The sequence below is a fragment of the Lathyrus oleraceus genome, chromosome 7 (assembly GCF_024323335.1).
Source record: "Lathyrus oleraceus cultivar Zhongwan6 chromosome 7, CAAS_Psat_ZW6_1.0, whole genome shotgun sequence".
Taxonomy (NCBI): domain Eukaryota; kingdom Viridiplantae; phylum Streptophyta; class Magnoliopsida; order Fabales; family Fabaceae; genus Lathyrus; species Lathyrus oleraceus.
The window spans coordinates 449,098,649-449,120,153 of NC_066585.1; the positions used below are offsets into that span (position 1 = coordinate 449,098,649).

At 42.2% G+C, this 21,505-nt stretch overlaps 1 non-coding gene across 1 annotated transcript; it reads right to left on the minus strand.

Annotated features, from left to right (window-relative positions):
- Positions 1 to 13,343: 13,343 nt before the first annotated feature.
- Positions 13,344 to 13,450, minus strand: LOC127108818 (small nucleolar RNA R71). The gene has a single exon (XR_007796329.1). It is a non-coding gene; the product is annotated as a small nucleolar RNA R71 (small nucleolar RNA).
- Between the last annotated feature and the right edge of the window lie 8,055 nt (positions 13,451 to 21,505).

Genomic DNA, 21,505 nt, shown 5'->3' on the forward strand with positions numbered 1-21,505 from the left:
AAGACCTGGCTTGTTATTTATCCAGGCAATTGTCTGAAGCCCTCCTTAAGAGGCGATGTTTGTGATTGTTTAACTTTGTCCCCAAGCAGGAAAAGACCTCATGTGAGGCAATTGGTAGACAAAAGAGATATGTAGCCTATCTCCTACTATTCCGTGAGTCTCTCACCTTGCTCACACCACATGTGTTGATGCATAGTGAGTAAAAACCCAAGATCTATCGAGTCTAACTTGTGGAGAGAGTTCCATCTTTATGAACTCCCACACCTTTTGATGTTCCATGCTCTCCCTGACCAGGGATAAGAGTGATGAGGCACACCCCTCATATCCTTTCATCTGCTTCACCTTGGCTCTCAATGTCAAGGTTAAGAGCACCATTCACCCTATTCCAGTTGACTTTTAAGTCTAACCCTTTGATTGAGCCTAATTGTTTGGTTATAGTGGGTGCTAAATGACTTTGTTTGATTGATTGCTTGTTGCATTTGTACATGTTTGCATGTTTGACCTTGTGCACTTATCATCATTGATTGTTCATTATTGCATGATCATCATTGCATATCCTTGTGGTTTGTTTGAGTTTACCCATTGAGGACAATTGTAAGACCATGTTCTTTGGCCATTGTTCCTGTGATTTGGAAGGGACAGAGTGTAAGACCATCTCATTTGGTCACTCATGTCCATTGCTTAAGTGCATTGATTGTTTGTTGTATGTGAGGATGCAATTATAAGTCCATGTTGTTGGCATTTGTATTCCTATGATCATCCTTTGGAGGTTGGTATAAGTCCAGATAGATTGGCATCCGACATCCAAGTTTTGTTTTACTTTAGGAGATTGGTGTAAACCCAGTTATTGGTATCCGATATCCGCTTTTGCTTTGTGATATTGGTATAAGACCATTGATGGCATCCGGTATCATTGTATTGTTTTAGGAGATTGGTGTAAACCCAGTTATTGGTATCCGATATCCGCTTTTGCTTTGTGAGATTGGTATAAGACCATTGATGGCATCCGGTATCATTGTATTGTTTTAGGAGATTGGTGTAAACCTATTTAGTGGTATCCGATATCCGCTTTTGTTTGTGAGATTGGTATAAGACCATTAATGGCATCCGGTATCACCTTGCTTTATTTGCTTACTTGCATTGTTGTTTATTCCTAAGGACACACTTGAATCATCTTCTATATGATTTCAAGAGGTGAACTTTTCTAGGAAGTTTTACATTCCATCATCCACACCCTTTTGTTTCAAAACCCCTTTTCACTTATTGACTTTTAAAAACTTGAAAATGCATGTTGTGCAAACATCTCATCCTCTTTTCAAATTAGAAACCTGGACCTTAAGTCCTTGATTTTTCATACTTCACTTTTCATAACACTTCTTTGAATCAATCTTAATCATATCTTGACCATATTTTGTGAATAATCATAATCAATTAACTTCACCCATTCAATTGTTTTGGCTTTGTCCATTGTTAATATGTTTTCATGCATTAGCCTTAGGTTTTAATTACCATAGTGGTTGATGTAAATCTTACCTTATCCTCAGTGAGTTGATTGTAAGTCTTCCATACTTATTATAGGGTTAACCCCTCATTAGTATGTTGAAGCCGTCCTCGCATGGTGGATTGTTGATGTCGGTTGAGTTTTCTCCCATTGGTAATGAAAAACCTTTATGCTTGTGTTTTAAAAATGAACTCACAAATTTTTGGAAATCTTTTAGCCGAACTACGGCGTTTTGATCCTTACCTTTGATGGAGGGTACGTAGGCAACGGGTTCATCCGTTCGAACACAAAAATAACTAACTTGTACATTCTTTTCTCATCTTCCCATTCATGTTTGCACAATATGTCAAAACAAATAAACATTTTTTATACAACAAGTGTGAAAAGGGCTCCCTAGGAGTACCTAGGACGTGATGGGTGCCTAACACCTTCCCATTGCGTAATTTACCCCTTACCCAGATTCTCTGATCTTTTTCATTAGTTTTCTACGTGTAAAACTTCTTAGGTTTTTGTTCGCTTTTTAACCAGTCCTTAGGATAAATAAAAGTGCGGTGGCGACTCGATTCATTGTATACTTTGCTTATGGTTTAATCAATAAATCATATAGTGACGAATACACCGCTACAGTATGCCACAGGGTTTGAGGTTTCTGAAACCATATTGTTATTCATGAAAAAAATGCTTATGGTGTTTCACTAACCCTTTTGTTGAGTTTTTGTGAGGGCTCACATGACTTTTGCAGGGATAACTTGCGTGTTTTCCCACTTTATTTGTGGGATAACCCCTGGAGGTTCATTCCGATTACCTGTACTGACCCACTTTCTTTGATGATGTTAGCTTGGAAGGATCTCAGGGTTTCCCATTCCTCTAATTGCTGTTACTTCGGATCTTTATCCGCGTGGTACTTTTACATTTTTCCCGCATTTTACTGCTTTCCTAGCTGGAAGACCTCGATAGGAGGCAACGTTTGAGCCCCTTGGTGGCATTTTACTTTGAGATACATGTTTTGTGTCTTGTATTCATATCCCTGCAGGTAGCGCGGTTCCTTCGTCAAGGACTTCCTTTTTGCCCTCGAGCATCCCAAACCCTAAAACCCAAAGCAACACGTTAACTCCTTCTACTACAGGCGAGTAAGTCTCCAAAGGTCGAGCATCCGGTAGATTGCGTAGTGACGTCGTTCGTCCAAAACCCAATCCATAACCCCGTAGTTAGCCGAACTACGTTTTGCTCTGATTCTTAGGCCAGATGAGATACGTAGGCATAAGACGCGATGTCTTAGCGAGCACACATCCCCCAACCCATAGGTCAGCCGAGCTACGAAGACTCTGATTCTCATATTCAGATGAGATACGTATGTAGTGGATGCGACATCCGCGCGAGTCATTTTCATTTAACCTTTTTTTTTGGTAAACAGCACAAGATAAACCCACACCCTTTAGACAAGAACTACAAAAGTGGATCCCGTAGAGTACTACGGATGCGTAGGGGTGCTAATACCTTCCCTTCGCATAACCAACTCCCGAACCCAAGATTTGGTTGTGAGACCCTGTCTTGTCCTTTCCTTTTTTCAGGTTTACTTCGAGCGTTTCCTTTCCCTCCTTTGGGATGAATAACGCACGGTGGCGACTCTTCTGTCTTTTTCTTTCGCTGGTTGTTTTTTTTTTCGCACTGTATTTTTCAGGTTGCGACAGCTGGCGACTCTGCTGGGGAATCTAAGAAGTTGACCTCTTGCTGGTCCATCTTCCCTAAGCGAGTCCCTCCTAGCTTGTGTGATTTCTTGTTTATTGGGTGTTCTTGCTTTTGTGCAGTTATTTATTTACCCGCTTTACCTTATTGCATTGTGTATATATCATTGTTGTTTCTGTTGGCTGGCTGCTTGGTGATCTTTGTGATATGAGTTCTATACCCGAGCTCGAGTGCACTTAGGATAGGAGAATGGCATAGTCCTGTCAACTTGTGTGGAGTATTCCTTAGCGAGTTGACTTGCAAGCCCATTCACTTGGTGGAGGTCATGTTGAGATCAATAATGTCACATAAGTAAGTTGTGGTTAGACATTACTTGTTCCAATATAGACCTAAGAAGCCGAGGACCTTAGTTTACCAAACCCATCTTGGCCTATTCGTAGGACGTAGCGCGAAAGTCGTTCAAATGTAAGATTTGAGACGATTGTTACGCGATACTACACTCATAAGAGTCTCTCTTGAGAATATTTTTGGAATACGAGTAGTCGTTCCTCTGAAAATATCCGAAAGATGGGATTATGACTATGGGAACCTTTTTGTAGAACATGTTTGGCAGGTTTAAACCTTAGTACACTCCTTTTGGGTGGTTCTTAACCTAAACTCCATGCTCGTGACTTGCAACAAACCCTTGATTCATGGTTAATCCGATCAGGTATCCTTAATATCAATGAAACTCGGGTGTTGATAAGGGGTAAACCATAATCCACCAAAATGGGTGGTTGATATTAAGGATAAGATGATCCATCCCATGACCTTTGTTTGGTGTGCTCTTAATTTCTCTCCAGACAGTGCAACCTGACAGATGTTCAAGCGGGTCCATCAATTCTGATTGACATGCCTTTGCATTGCATAACATCATCTGCATATTTGCATCCAACATCTCATGCTTATTCATTTGCAGGGTATTCCCTTTCAAAACGGGGGTGCCTTAAAATTGAACAAGCAGTGCATCGCATACCATGCATATTAACCCTTGTCTGTTTTGCAGGTGTCACCGCAGTGTCTAATGTTTGTTCCCTGTATCAGGCAGTTATTGGTCCCAAGCAAGTTCACAGATACCCGACAAAGGAAAACCGTCCACGACTAGCGATGGACCAAGTATAGAAAGAGCTGGCTGATATGCGTGAAAGGATGAATCAGTTCATGACATTGATGACTGGTATGGCAGAAGGCCAAGCGAAGCTGAGGGAATTGGTTGAGCAACCGAGACCCAATCCGGAGGTGGAGATACCAAATGCTGAGGGAAACCCTGGTAACCCTGGGAACGCTGATAACCCTGTGAACACTGGTAACGCGGGTAACGCAAATGCTGATGGAAACCCGGGTAATGTTGGCAACACAGGGAATGTTGGAAATGATATTGGTGGAAGATACAATGTGAATCAAGGAATTCAGATTAACGGGCACCCCATTACTGAAGATTATCAGTATGATCAATTTTCTTTGCACGACGAAGCCCTCGAGACCACTCGCCGTATGGATGAGCTTGCTGAGAAGCTCAAATCTTTGGAGTCTCAAAATTCCTTAGGTTTTGATGCCACAAATCTTGGTCTGGTTCAGGGAGTAAGGATTCCTCACAAGTTCAAACCCCCTACTTTTGAGAAATACAACGGGGCTTCTTGCCCACGCACTCATCTCCAATCTTATTTGGGAAGGTTGAGAGCTCACACGGAAGATGAAAAGCTGTGGATGTACTATTTTGAAGACAGTCTAACTGGAGCTTCTCGTGAATGGTATTCTCATTTGTCTCGTGCTACCATCAAGAGCTGGAAAGACTTGGCAGAGGCTTTTGTCAAGCAATATCAATACAACTTGGACATGGCTCCAAATCGGACCTTGTTGCAAGGTATGTCTCAGACTGCCAAGGAAACCTTTAGAGAGTATGCTCAGCGTTGGAGACAGATTGCTGCGTCCGTCCAACCCCCTATGTCTGAAAGGGAGATGGCGGACATGTTCATGAACACTCTTCAAGGCAATTATATTGAGAGATTGGCTGCTTGCCCGTCAATCAGCTTTGCAGAGATAGTAATTGCTGGAGAAAGAATCGAGAGTCTGTTGAAGATGGGCCGAATTCAAGACAATAGTGCTTCCAACTCATTAGGTCCCAAGAGACCGTTTGCTGGTAACGGTCAGCGAAGAAAAGAAGGCGAGACAAGCGTTGTGTATGCCGGCAGAGGCAGGGGTAGAGGACGCCCTAATTATTACCAAGATCAAGTGGCCGCAGTCACTATTCCAACACCTGTTCCTCAACCGCAATATCATCCACAACAACAACCCAGGTACAACAATCAAGGAGGTAATCCGGGTCAGCAGAGACACTATCAACAACGTCCAAGGCAGATGGACCGGGTCATCGAGCCAATCCCAATGCCTTATTCAGTATTACTTCCCAAGCTGATTGACATGAATCTGGTTACGTTGAGAACTCTGGCTCCACCAATCGATCCCAATAATTTGCCTAGAGGTTATGATGTCAACGCCAGATGTGCTTTTCACTCCAATGCACCTGGCCATACTACAGATAATTGCAAGGCTCTCCAGTTAAAGGTACAAGATCTGAGAGATGCCCAGGCTATCAATTTTGCTCCGGTGCCTAATGTTATCCAGAACCCGATGCCGGCTCACGGCGGGCAGAGGATTAATGCTGTTGATAGTGGGGAAACTTTGAATTTGGTTTCTGATGTGACTAAGGTGAAGACTTCGCTATCGGTGGTTAAAGACCGACTTCTGAAGGGACAGATTTTCCCGGGCTGTGGGGAAGAGTGCAGATATTGTCAAGCTACCGAGAACGGATGTGACAGTTTGAGAAGGGGTATTCAGCAGCTGATAGATGAAGGTTGTCTTCAGTTCGATCAGGCCCGTCCGGTGAAGAATGATGTATCGACAGTGACGTTTTATTTCACTTCTGAAGAAATATATGTTCCCGAGAGACTCGCTCCGACAACAATATATTTCCCAGAAAGTACAGAACCAGCAGCAGTGAACATCGAAAGTTCAGCACCAGTTGCAATTTACTCTGACAGCCCTCAACCGACTTTGGTTGGTCCAATCACCATCACGATACCAGGACCCGTTCCGTATGAGAAAGACAGTGCTATCCCGTGGCACTATGGGGCTGATATCTACTGCCAGGGGCAGAAAGTTAACGAAGAAGACATTGACATTGGTAGCTCCGCTGTAGACAACGTTGGAGGGGTTGGTGGCTTCACTCGCAGTGGACGCCTATTTGCACCATCAACATTATGCGCGAATACTGAAGTCGAGGCAGCTGCCAAGGCTAAAGGGAAACAGGTATCCACCGAAGAGGTTACTACTGAGGAAGATCCTCCTAAGACCGCATTCGAGAAGGAAGTGGATGAGTTTATGAGGATTATCAAGAAAAGTGACTACAAGGTAGTCGACCAGCTAAATCAGACACCCTCAAAGATCTCCATTCTCTCACTATTGCTGTGCTCTGAGGCGCACAGAGCAGCCTTGTTGAAAGTACTGAATATGGCCTATGTTCCACCGGAGATAACTGTTAACCAGCTGGAGTCGGTAGTTTCCAATGTAAACGCTAGCCGGGGGCTAGGTTTCACCGATAATGACCTGACACCTGAGGGCAGGAATCACAACAAAGCCTTGCATATCATAATGGAGTGCAAAGGGGTGGTGCTTTCCCATGTTTTGGTTGATACAGGCTCTTCTCTAAATGTTCTTCCAAAGAAAGCCTTAATGAAGTTGGATTGCAATGGCATCATCCTGAGGCCAAGGAACTTAGTTGTGAGGGCTTTTGATGGCTCTAAGAGAGCTGTCTTTGGCGAAGTTGAGTTGCCAGTTAAGATTGGACCACAGGTGTTCAAGGGTACCTTTTATGTGATGGATATCCAGCCTGCCTACAGCTGTCTGCTAGGTCGGCCTTGGATTCATGCTACCGGTGTTGTTACTTCTACCCTCCACCAGAAGCTCAAATATGAACTAGAAGGTCAGATCGTCATTGTATGTGGTGAAGAGGATATTTTTGTTAGCCACCTGTCTACATTTAAGTATGTAGAGATGGATGGCGAGATGCATGAGATGCTGTGTCAGGGCTTCGAAACTACAAACATCAATGAGGTCGCGCCCGAAGCTGTCTTTTCACCTGAGTTTGAGAAAGTCGGGACTTCTATCTCTTCATACAAGCAAGCTGTCGAAGTGGTTAAAGCTGGTAATGCCCAAGGCTGGGGCAAATTTGTGGAGCCAGTCATCAAAGAAGACAAGTTTGGATTGGGGTATGCTCCGGGATCTCAGAAGAATGAAACCGGTACTCTCTCCAGCGGGGGTTTGGTTTCTCCCCACGTTGTCAATGCTGCAGATGAAGACAAGGCTGACAACGACTGTGACTTAGATAGCTGGATTCGCCCGTGTGTCTCGGGAGAAAAGCTCGACAATTGGACGTCCGAAAAACCGTCCGGGTTACTCTGCTGAAAGAGTGATTTTTATTGTTTTCCTTTTATTACATGCATAATAAAGTCTTACACTTTGCCCAAGGTGTAATGGCTCATTTGTAGGGCCATCCATTTAGTTACGTTTCGCAATTATTTTTATCATCAATAAAGGACGGTTTTTGCAAACAATTTTGTGTTCTCTTTCTTTCAGTTTTTTTTTTTACTTTTACAAAAAAATGGCAATATTTCTTTTTTCGTTTTTTCTTTCTTTCCAAAAAATCTCTCATTCTAAGGTAAAGCATGATCCTCCATCATGCAGAGCCGACCACCCGGATCTCACTGCTAACGACACTGCTATGGCCAAGTATGACTTCGACAATCCTATCTATGAAGCCGAAGAAAGGGCTGAGGAAGTTTGTGAATTGCCTGAAGGGTTAGCCAGATTGTTGAAACAGGAGGACCGAGCTATTACACCTTATCAGGAGGTGGTTGAGACCATCAACGTTGGTACCGAAGACGACAAGAAAGAGATCAAGATCGGGGCCAGTCTATAGGCCGAGAGGAAAGACCGTTGATCATGTACTTGACTGTGTTAGAAAGGTCAACGGGTTGTGTGCTCGGTCAACATGACGAGTCAGGTCGAAAAGAGCATGCAATATACTACCTTAGCAAAAGTTTACCGACTGTGAACAAAGATACTCATTGCTCGAGAAAACTTGCCGCGCTTTGGCATGGGCTGCTCGCCGACTAAGACAGTATATGTTGACTCACACGACTCTATTGGTATCAAAAATGGATCCAGTCAAGTATATTTTTGAAAAGCCATCACTTACCGGAAAGGTTACTAGGTGACAAATGATACTGACAGAGTATGACATCCAATACACTTCACAAAAAGCCATCAAGGGAAGTGTCTTGTCAGACTATCTTGCAGAGCAACCGATTGATGATTACCAACCTATGAGGTTTGACTTTCCTGATGAGGACATCATGTTTCTCAAATCGAAAGATTGAGAGGAACCACTCCCGGAGGAGGGGCCTGACCCTGAATCCAAATGGGTTATGATGTTTGATGGGGCGGTCCACGACAATGGTCGCGGAGTTGGTGTAGTATTGATCACACCGGAAGGGGGTTCATATGCCATTTGGTGCCAGAATAACTTTTCCCTGCACCAACAATGAAGCCGAATACGAAACTTGTATCCTAAGACTTGAGGAAGCCGTCAATATACAGATTAAAACCCTGGATGTATACGGGGATTCAGCTTTGGTCATCAATCAAACCAACGAGAAATGGTGCTATGCTGGAACTACGTACCCAGAATTGACGTATCTCGGTCAGAGACGAATGAAGAAAGCATTTGGTCAGAAAGTGCGCTCTCGGGAGTATCGAGTCGGTGAATTGGTACTCAAAAGATTTCTTCCTCCCAACACAGATCACAGGGGCAAATGGACACCGAACTATGAGGGTCCGTACGTGGTTAAAAGGATTTTCTATGGCGGAGCTTTGACGCTAACAACCATGGAGGGCGAAGGATTCCCGTCCCCTATTAACTCAGACGCGGTTAAAAAATACTTCGCATAAAATAGACCCGCTGGACAGTAAAAAGAATAGTCCAGGCAAAAAGGGGCATCCCGACGAACCAAAAAAAAGAAGAATAAAGAGGTTCGGGCAAAAATTAGGGATATATATAAAAAAAAAAGAGTACACCCGGTGAGTCGAAAACCCAAAAGGGCGGCTCAGGCAAAAATGGGTATCCCGGTGGATTGAAAACCCGAAAAGGGGGCGATCCAGGGAAAAGTTAGGGAATAAGCGAATGACTGTGATCTGAGTTCATTAGTGTTATATCACCGTTTCATTCAATCCGGCAATCTTCGAAGGTTAAAGATCGACTAATCATCCACTTCAGAAAGCAAGATGAGCAGAGCGTCTTGAGGACATACGAGCCATAGCAGAGTCGAAACTCAGTGGGACCCCGTTTCCACATTTGCCATTAGGATAGTGCTCTTTTTATAGCGATCACCTCTTTTCAGGGATCAGCTTCCTGATACCCTCGCCTAATCCTGGCACAAATTTTCTCCCCAGTAAGAGTCGAATAATTCAGTTAAAGAGCCTCTTTATTTTTCATTTATCAGTTTGTTTGCAAAAATGTCCGAATTTTTGATAAAACATATTGCATATGAACATAATGGTGGCTTTTGCAGATGATTTGCACAGGAAAACATTTAAAATTGCTTTGAATGTGCTTAATCCCGGACGGTGAATTCAAACCGAGTAATTCCCCCGAGGCATACGTGTATTTTTGGTTGCAGGTCACAGGAACCGGATGCCAAGTCATGAATCCTCATCCCCAAGCGGTTGACAAAGTCTCTCCTCAGCAGAGCATGTTCCCCAACAGAGTTGACAGTATCCAGACTGTCTATCCCCAATAGAGTTGACAGTATCCAGACTGTCTATCCCCAGTAGAGTTGACAGTGTCAGACTGTATCTTCCTAGCAACAGCGGAGTGGTTGCATAACCAACAGATGAGAGGGTGGTGTTCCCAGTGTTCATCTCATTCCCCATGCATATCATATCAAGCATACACATAAGCTGATAAACAGGTTCTTCCAAGCAGACTGAAGAATTACTTTACAACCAAGGTCATGAGATCCAGCCAGAGGATCAAGCGTGAGTGATCCAGCCTGAGGGTCATTTTGAAGATTTAGCCTGAGAATCGTTTTCCCGTGATCCAGCATGAGGGTCACTTTTTGAAGATTCAGCCTGAGAATCGTTTTCCCGTGATCCAGCATGAGGGTCATTTTTGAAGATTCAGCCTGAGAATCGTTTTCCCAAGAGTCAGCCTGAGGCTCAATTTGAAGATTCCCCAGTGAAGTCGCCTACAAGCTTTATTTCCCCAGCAAGTCTAATTGAGGAGTCGTTACAACATGTTCTAGCCCGAAGAATATGTACGAAGCCCAAAAGTGGAATATTCTCGAAGCTGCATATCTAATATGAAGGTTGGGTTTAGATTTCAAAAGAAGGTCAACCAGCGCATGCCTCAGATGCGGGATCCTAATGACGAGAATTTATCATCAAAACAATCCAGATCTAGCCAGAAGATCGAAGTAGATTCAACCAGAGAATCGAAACAAAGGAGATCTAGCCAGAGGATCGAAGAAGATCTAGCCAGAAGATCGAAGTCAGGTCTAGCCCGAAGACCAGAAATAGATTCAGCCAGAGAATCGAAACAATTCAGATCTAGCCAGAAGATCGAAGTAGATTCAGCCAGAGAATCAAATTAAGTTCAGATTCAGCCAGAGGATCGACACTCCAGATCTAGCCAGAAGATCAAAGTCAGGTCTAGCCCGAAGACCGAAAATGGATTCAGCCAGAGAATCAAAGGAAATAGATTCAGCCAGAGAATCGAAACGAAGGAGATCTAGCCAGAAGATCGAAGAAGATCTAGCCAGAAGATCAAAATCGTATCCAGTCCGAGGATCAAAATTAATATCCAACCAGAGGACTAAATTGAGTATAGGTTCAGCCAGAGGATCGAAACTCCAGATTAAGCCAGAAGACTAATCCAGATTAAGCAAGAGGATCGGAAGAAAGATAAACAACGCGGTGTATTTCCGCGTTTTTGTGCTATTCTCGGAGCACAAATTTTCGGTCTGTCTTTGGTATTCAATCACAGCTCACCCCATTTGTCTGATAAGCTGTTCGCTTTCATCCTACTCGGGTTAGCTGATGATTGAATAGGGGCAGCTGTAACACCCCAAAATTTGCCCTCCTCATTCATGCATTCATTTAGCATTTCATATTGCATTTCATCATGTCAATCAGAATTAGATCCAAAAAAAAAAAAAAAAAAACGAAAAAAAAAAAACGAAAAAAAAAAATAATTTTATAAAAAAAAACAAAAATAATAATTTTTTTTATTAATTAATTAATTATTTAATTAATTAAATAAATAATTAAATAAATAAAATATAATAAAAATTTTTGGACTTGGGTGTCTCTCATTTGAGCCCACAAAACCATGAAATTCAGTCTATAAATACCAAGGCTTCACTTGAGAGAACACAGAAGAGGAGAAGAAGGAAGAGAAGCAAAATACTCTGAGGTTTCCTTGGAACAAAACCCTGAGGAAAAAGATAGTGAGAGAAGACCTAACGGAGTTCAGAGCAGCCTCCAAACCCCGAAGGGAACTCAACTACACAGAATCACCTCTGCCTCACATAAACCCTGAAGATTGTTTTGTAAACCTCACGGGTGCAACTCAATTTCAATCAAGCTCTCCAATCAGGTTTGCCTTTATTCCCATTACCTTTTGCTTTGAAGTTGAATACTCTGAATGTATGAGGTATGATGGATGAATTTCATTAGCTTTTTCGCCCATGGGTTTAATATGTATATGAATGTATAAACAATGCCTTGAATGTTTAACCGTTTAATTTTTGAGTGTATGCCACAGGGTTTGAGGTTTCTGAAACCATACTGTTATTCATGAAAAAAATGCTTATGGTGTTTCACTAACCCTTTTGTTGAGTTTTTGTGAGGGCTCACATGACTTTTGCAGGGATAACTTGCATGTTTTCCCACTTTATTTGTGGGATAACCCCTGGAGGTTCATTCCGATTACCTGTACTGACCCACTTTCTTTGATGATGTTAGCTTGGAAGGATCTCAGGGTTTCCCATTCCTCTAATTGCTGTTACTTCGGATCTTTATCCGCGTGGTACTTTTACATTTTTCCCGCATTTTACTGCTTTCCTAGCTGGAAGACCTCGATAGGAGGCAACGTTTGAGCCCCTTGGTGGCATTTTACTTTGAGATACATGCTTTGTATCTTGTATTCATATCCCTGCAGGTAGCGCGGTTCCTTCGTCAAGGACTGCCTTTTTGCCCTCGAGCATCCCAAACCCTAAAACCCAAAGCAACACGTTAACTCCTTCTACTACAGGCGAGTAAGTCTCCAAAGGTCGAGCATTCGGTAGATTGCGTAGTGACGTCGTTCGTCCAAAACCCAATCCATAACCCCGTAGTTAGCCGAACTACGTTTTGCTCTGATTCTCAGGCCAGATGAGATACGTAGGCATAAGACGCGATGTCTTAGCGAGCACACATCCCCCAACCCATAGGTCAGCCGAGCTACGAAGACTCTGATTCTCATATTCAGATGAGATACGTATGCAGTGGATGCGACATCCGCGCGAGTCATTTTCATTTAACCCTTTTTTTTGGTAAACATCACAAGATAAACCCACACCCTTTAGACAAGAACTACAAAAGTGGATCCCGTAGAGTACTACGGATGCGTAGGGGTGCTAATACCTTCCCTTCGCATAACCGACTCCCGAACCCAAGATTTGGTTGCGAGACCCTGTCTTGTCCTTTCCTTTTTTCAGGTTTACTTCGAGCGTTTCCTTTCCCTCCTTTGGGATGAATAACGCACGGTGGCGACTCTTCTGTCTTTTTCTTTCGCCGGTTGTTTTTTTTTCGCACTGTATTTTTCAGGTTGCGGCAATTAGCAGACACTTTTAAAACCAATGGAGCTTCTCCTGAGGCAATACGTTTAAGATTATTTCCTTTTTCCCTCAGAGATAAAGCCCTATCATGGTTAGATTCCCTTCCACCTAATTCCATTACGACTTGGGATAACCTTAGAAGAGTATTTCTTGCTAGATATTTTCCCCCGAGTAAGACCGCTGTTCTTCGAAACCATATAACTAGATTTACCCAAAACCAAGGAGAATCGTTGTTCGAAGCTTGAGAGAGATATAAAGAGTTGTTACGAGCATGCCCACATCATGGTTTAGAAAATTGGTTAATCATTCAAACCTTCTATAATGGACTTCATTACAACACTAAGATGACCATTGACGCTGCCGCAGGCGGTGCTCTGATGAACAAACCTTATTCTGAAGCTAGTGCCCTCATCGAAGATATGGCTCAAAACCATCAATCATTGGGAGTCGAACGAGCGACAGTTGAGAAGAAGGAAGCCCAAGGAGGAGTGCATGAACTAAGCTCTATAGACATGATGCAAGCTAAAATGGACGCATTAGCCCTCAAAGTCGAGCATATGTGCATAAACCCGAATACTGTAGCCGCATTTTCATCGGATTGTGAGATATGTGGAACCAAAGGACACCAATCTGCAAAATGCAGTCTATTAAACAAAACCCACTTTGAGCAAGTGAACTACACCACAAGGAACCCATATTCGAATACCTATAACCCTGGATGGAGGAATCACCCGAACTTCTCCTATAAAAACAATAACCCTATTCAAAATAATGCACCTCCGAGACCTAGTTATCAAGCCCCTAGATCAAATCAACCTATGCAACCTGTGCCACCAAAGCCGAGCCTTGAGAAAATTATGGAAAATTTTATCACCGCTCAAACCCAACAAAACAAGGAGTTCATGAACCAAAACATTCATGTTAACGAATTGATTACTGAGTTAGGAACCAAGGTTGACCAAATAATTACTCATACCAAGATGCTTGAAACCCAGATCTCTCAAGTAGCTTTAAACCAAGCCCCTCAGACTACACCTGGAGGACAATTCCCTGGACAACCTCAATAAAATCCGAGAGGACAAGCCAATGCCATTACCCTACGAAGTGGGAACGCTTATGATGAGCCACCAAACCCTAGATTGAGTGAACCCGAAACTTCTAAGGAATGTACCAAGCCCCCGGACGAAGTAAAGGAACCAGAGGAATCTGAAAACCAGGAAGGTCGAGATAAAGGAGAAGAACCTAAAGATAAAACTTACATACCACCCCCGCCATATAAACCACCTATACCATATCCGCAAAGACTCAAACAAACCCAGATCAATAAACAGTATCAAAAATTTATTAAAGTTATAGAAAAACTTCATGTAGAAATCCCCTTCACAGAAGCCATCACCCAAATACCTTCTTATGCAAAGTTTCTCAAAGACATCCTTACCAACAAACGTAGACTTGACGATCCGAAGCCTTTGGAATGTAATGCTATTTCCGAGGGCAAATTAAGAAAGAAAGATAAAGATCCTGGAAATTTCTCCATTCCTTGCCTTTTGGGTAATCATGTCATCGAAAAAGATTTTCTAGACTTAGGAGCTAGTGTGAGCCTAATGCCTTTAGCAGTTTGTGAGAGGTTAAACTTAGGAGAATTACAGCCCACTAAGATGTCACTTCAGTTAGCCGATAGATATGTTAAGTATCCGATAGGCATTTTAGAAGATGTTCCTGTTAGGATAGGTCAGTTATTTATCCCTACTGATTTTGTTGTCATGGACATCAAAGAGGACAATGCTATACCAATCCTTCTAGGTAGACCATTCTTATCGACTGCAGGAGCCATAATAGATGTCAAGAAAGGAAAGTTGACATTTGAGGTAGGTGACGAGAAAATAGAATTTATACTTTCGAAATTTCTTATGGCACCTATGATGGGAGACTCGTGTTATGCCTTAGATATCATTGATGAATGTGTTAGAGAATTAGAACAAAAAGAAATTATAAAAGCAATTAAGTTACCATCAACTCTCATAAGGGAAGATGATGACTTTAAGAAACCCTACATCGATGATAACCTTTACGAATGTTTATCCCTTACTCCAGATCTCATGCCATGCCCTAAGAAACCAACCTTAGAACTTAAGGAACTGCCCAAGAACCTGAGATATGAGTTCCTCGATGAAAAGATGAACCATCCAGTTATAGTCAGTGCTACCTTGAGCCAAGAGGAAACGAACCAACTTTTAGACGTTTTACGAAGATATCCCTCAGCCTTAGGATATAATATCTCTGACCTAAAAGGTATAAGTCCATCCGTATGCATGCATCGGATTTCACTCGAAGAAGATTCAAAACCCTTTAGGGAACATCAGAGAAGAATAAACCCTATAATGAGTGATGTTGTTAAAAAGGAAGTTCTTAAGTTACTTGAGGCAGGAATCATCTGTCAAATCTCGGATAGTAAGTGGGTGAGCCCTGTGCATGTAGTACCTAAAAAGGGAGGCATCACAGTCGTGCAAAACGATAAAGGCGAACATGTAGCAAAACGTTTAGAAGGAGGATGGCAGATGTGTATAGATTATAGAAAATTAAATAAAGCAACTAGGAAGGATCATTTCCCTTTACCATTTATAGACCAGATGTTGGAGCGTCTAGCCAGACACTTTTACTTCTGCTATCTAGATGGATACTCTGGATTCTTCCAAATACCTATCCACCCCGAAGATCAAGAAAAAAATACCTTTACATGCCCTTATGGAACTTTTGCCTACAGACGAATGTCGTTCGGCCTCTGTAATGCCCCAACTACTTTCCAACGCTGCATGATGTCAATCTTTGCAGATTACCTAGATAGTATCATGGAAGTGTTTATGGATGATTTCTCGGTTTGCGGATTTGATTTCCACAATTGTCTTGCTAACCTTGAGAAAATCCTGGAGAGATGCGTGGAGGTGAACCTCGTGCTAAACTGGGAAAAGTGTCATTTCATGGTGACCGAAGGAATAGTTTTAGGACATATAGTTTCCGAAAAAGGTATAGAGGTAGATAAAGCTAAAATAGAAGTTATAGAAAACCTAAAACCCCCAAAAACCATCAGAGAAGTCCGAAGCTTTCTTGGACACGCTGGATTCTACCAGCGTTTTATTAAGGACTTCTCCAAAATAACTAAACCTTTAACTGGACTTTTAATGAAAGATGCTGAATTCATTTTCGATGAAAAATGTAATGACGCATTTAATCTTTTAAAGCAAGCATTAGTATCTTCACCCATTATGAAACTGCCTGATTGGTTGGAACCTTTTGAGATAATGTGCGATGCTAGTGATTATGCAGTTGGAGCCATTCTAGGACAAAGGAAAGATAAAAAATTACATGCCATTTATTATGCCAGTAGAACCCTAGATACTGCCCAACTTAACTATGCAACAACCGAAAAAGAATTACTCGCCGTAGTTTTCGCTATAGACAAATTTAGATCTTATCTAGTAGGAGCAAAAATTATAGTTTACACTGATCATGCTGCCATTCGTTACCTATTAAGTAAAAAAGATGCCAAGCCCAGGTTACTCCAATGGATTCTATTACTACAAGAGTTTGATTTAGACATAAGAGATAAAAAAGGCACTGAGAAATGTAGTAGTCGATCACCTTTCTAGGCTAGAACATCTAAAACCTGAACTAGTACCCATAAATGAGGATTTCTCCTATGATAGATTGATCGCTAGAGTAGAAACCATTGAAGATAATAACCTAGATCCTTATGAGCACCCTCAAAATTCCTTAGCAATAAGTAACGTACCCTGGTATGCAGATTTCGTTAATTACCTAGCTGCTGATATAGTACCCCCTGATCTTGACTACCACCGCAAGAAGAAATTCTTCCACGATGTGAGAAACTTCTATTGGGACGGACCGCTCCTTTTCAAAAGGGGTAAAGATGGCATTTTTCGCTGTTGCATTCCAGAAGAAGAGGTAAATAATATTATCGAGCATTGTCATTCTGCACCTTATGGTGGACATGCGAGCACATCTAAGACATACGCCAAGATTCTTCAAGCTGGCATATTCTGGCCTACCATGTCGCGTGATGTCTATGCTTGCATTGTCAAATGTGATAGATGCCAACACACTGGAAACATTTCAAGGCATGATGAAATGCCTCTAAGAAACATTCAGGAAGTAGAACTCTTTGACGTATGGGGTATAGATTTCATGGGACCTTTTCCAACATCCTTAGGAAACAGGTATATCTTAGTAGCCGTAGACTATGTGTCTAAGTGGATTGAAGCTATAGCTGCACCCACAAACGACACTAGGGTAGTAATCAAACTATTTAAAAACTATATATTCCCTAGATTTGGAACACCACGTTTAGTCATAAGAGATGGAGGATCACACTTTATATTGAGAATATTTGACAAACTTTTAAGAAAATATGGAGTTAGGCATAGAGTAGCAACACCATACCACCCACAGACTAGTGGCCAAGTAGAAGTATCTAATAGGGAGATAAAACAAATCTTAGAGAAAACTGTTTCTATTTCTAGGAGAGACTGGTCTCAGAAGCTTCAAGAAGCACTATGGGCCTATAGAACCGCTTTCAAAACCCCTATAGGAACTACTCCTTATCAACTAGTTTATGGAAAATCCTGTCACTTACCATTCGAATTAGAGCATAAGGCCTATTGGGCAATTAAAACTTTGAATTTAGACTACCTAGCCGTTGGAGAAAAGCGTACCCTAGACATTCATAAACTAGAAGAACTTAGGCAATCTGCCTACGAGAATGCAAAAATATATAAAGAGAGGGCAAAAGCCTATCACGACAAAAGAATAGTAAAGAAAAATTTCAATATAGGCGATCCTGTTCTCCTTTTTAACTCTAGGTTACGACTCTTCCCTGGAAAGCTACGTTCAAGATGGACTGGTCCTTTCGAAGTATCCAAGATTCTGAGATCCGGAGTCGTAGAAATCAAGAACGATACCTGTAGTCCATTCATTGTAAATGGACAAAGACTGAAGCTCTACGAAGGAGGAGACATTCCAGCATACTACTCAAGCCACACCCTGATTGATCCACCAATTCCTACTACTACAGGTGTATAAATTCTAATTGTCAAGCTAATGACGTTAAACAAGCGCTGTGTGGGAGGCAACCCATGGTTTTTCTTTCATTTTACTTTTTCACATTTTATTTATTTTTATTTTTATTTTATTTTATCATATTTTGCATTGAGACTAAGATTTGAATGATTTGCATTTTCAGGATCACTTTCTTAACTTTTACAGGATGCAGGATTTCGATGACATGCACGTGGCCTATAGAGATAATGCTCAGAGAGAGCGCTACATCGCTCTGTATCAGCGCCCTATGGCACCCACATGTTATCCTGATCAGCACTGTATGGAGGCACTGAGTATCGAGCCGAGTATCCGATTCCTTAGCCACCAGCTTCACTGGGACGAGTTTGCTGATGACTTGAGTAACACCTACAGGAACCTGACTTTGGAGTTCCTGAGTTCATTCGACTATGACCCATACTCTGGGCCAGATGGGTATGCTGCTTTCAGGCTTTTCAGAGTTGAGTACTCCTTCAGCCATAAAGAGTTCGGCGACTTATTGGGTTTCTAGACCACTCCTGATGCTATGCCGGAGACACTTATGGGATATTTCCTGGGTAAGGAGGTTGAGAAGTTTTGGAGTGATATCTCAGGTGGCGGAAGCCAGGATCCATCTATGCAGCTGTCTCATGTCATACATAACCCCGCCTTCAGATACTTTCAGATGATATTAGCATATTCCTTCCTGGGAAGGCCGGATGCAGAGACACTACTGAGTGAAGAGGAGATCTTTCTATTATTTTGTGCATCCCAGTCTCGCCCAGTAGCATGTGGGAACTTTTTATTATACAGTCTCAGCGGTATCTCCAGATCTACCGAAGGAGTCATCCATGTTGGCGGAATCATCACGCAGATTGCTGTCGCTTTAGGTCTGTCTCGCAAGCTGTCACATCTCCGGATCTACTGTGGGTACACTACCATGGACATCGACTTCTGTTTGACCAGAGGGTTGATGAGGAGAGCCTCTTTCCACCCATGTCAGTTCCGACTGCTAGTTGACAGCGAGGCTATCCATTATTTCACATTGCCAGATCCTATGATGACCAGCGTGCATGATCCAGCGAATTGGAGTTATGCTATGGAGGGCCAGGGAGAGACCGTTGAGGAACCAAGATCACCACCCATTGCTGAATACACGCCTACACCACCATCTCCCAGAATCACTGTTTTCCTCAATAATCTTTCATTGCAGACACCCGACATCCGCACTCAGATTGCTAAGTGTCGTAGAGAGATCGCAACGCTTAGACAGGAGGTGGCAGACCTCACTTTACAGATGGGAGTGTCCGATCTCACCCATGCTACTGAAGCCGATTGTCTATATCAGGAGATTGTAAAGCTCAAGCAAGAAGTAGCCATGCTCCGTGGTTCCTCTCAGGAAGATGACATCCCCACTATATGATCTCACCATTCCATCTTATTTCATCTTTCTTTTATTTTATTTTTCTCGTATTTACATAACTCATCTTATATTATCGCATTTGGAATATTATATAAACTACATCTATACACCGATATTTCTACTTTTATCTATATATGTCTTATTTTTCGTTTTATTTGCATTTTTTATTATTCAGTTATTTATTTATTTATTAGTCTAATATTTAATTTTTGTTTCATTTTTATTTTTTGTTTTTACCTTTATAAAGTTATGCAAGTCAATGATCCTAGGAAAATCACAAAACAAATGCTATCCAGACCCCTCAAAGCCAAAAGACAAGAGAAGCCCAAGCCAAAGGACCAAAACCCGGCCCAGCCAGATTTTGCCTTGTGGCGCCCGCCATAGACCCTGTGGCGCCCGCCACAGCGTCTGTAAAAGGTCGGGGCAGAACCCCTTTCTTCACCATTTTTGCAACTTACAACCTTTCAAACCCATTTTTTTCACCTTGGAAAAACATCCTTGAAACCACAAAAAGCTCATACTTTTCTAACCACCACACCGTACAAATCACTTTTTCGATTTCCATTTTCATTTTCATCCGTCGGATTTCGTAAATATCCAACCTTTTCACAAACCACTTCATCTTCTTCATCACTTTTCAAGAGCTTTCAAATGGACTTTAACGGATTCATTCTTCGAGGAGGGAAACCGGGGGATAGACAAAGAAAAATTATTGAACGGTTGCAAAATCGGGAAATCCTCCCGACAAGGTATGTTGACGAAAACTGTCTCTACACTTTAGGTATCTATCATAGCATATTTCATTTATTAGATAACTTAGGTTTGCATAATTTCCTTTCCAACAAAGAATCCACCTATGAGCGGTTGACAATTGAATTTTTGAGTTCCTTAATTTATATTGTCAACCCTAACACTGCTAGCACAGTTGGTACTGTCAAATTTAGAATGTTTGTTGTTGAATACCAATTCAGTACCTACAAACTAGCCAGCTTGTTAGGAATCCCTCATGGACTATTTTTGGCATGCACTATTTTTGGCCTGGAGAATCCAAATAAGGTTAATTCTAGAGAGCTTCTATTTTTACAAGGAAGCCTCACAAATAGACGTATTAATTCGGTCCCGTTCATGCTTGCTCATATGACTTTAACTTTGAATAAAGCGGGACCGATTTCTTTTGGTGGATTGATTACATCTATTGCTCGGGCGCTTAACCTGAACAATGAGATGGCTACCCTAGATCCCTTACCTCCCCGCACAATTAACCTAAAATTTCTAAGAGACATGAAATTGTGTCGTTCGAGGAGAGAAGGAGGCTATATGCTTATGGTTCATGGTGTAGCCATCCCATCTGTTGTTTTGCCGTGCACTAGACGTACAGACGTACGAGATAAAAGGAATTGGACCAACGCTTTAGATGCCCCACCTGTTTTGGGTCCTCTTCCTCCTAACATTCCTGATGAGGCGGGACATGACACTGATGATGAATATGATCGGAGAGAGAGATATCCCGTACCCCATGTGTCCCCCCATCATCCTTCACCACCATACACCGCACCATCTTCTTCTTCTGCAGGTACCACTCCTGGCTTCTATATTACAGAGGATATGTGGCATTACCACATGTCTAGAGAGCAAAGGCGTGACGACCTACTCTCTACCATCCAGCAACAAATGGCAGATAACATACGTTTCATGCAAGAGTCGCAGCGGAGGACAAACATGTCCTACGACACTGTTCTACAGTCCCTGCAAACGATCACAGATGCACAAACCCGTCAGCAATACTACCACCAGAGACACATGGCACTCATTGAAGCCACTCAAGGTTCC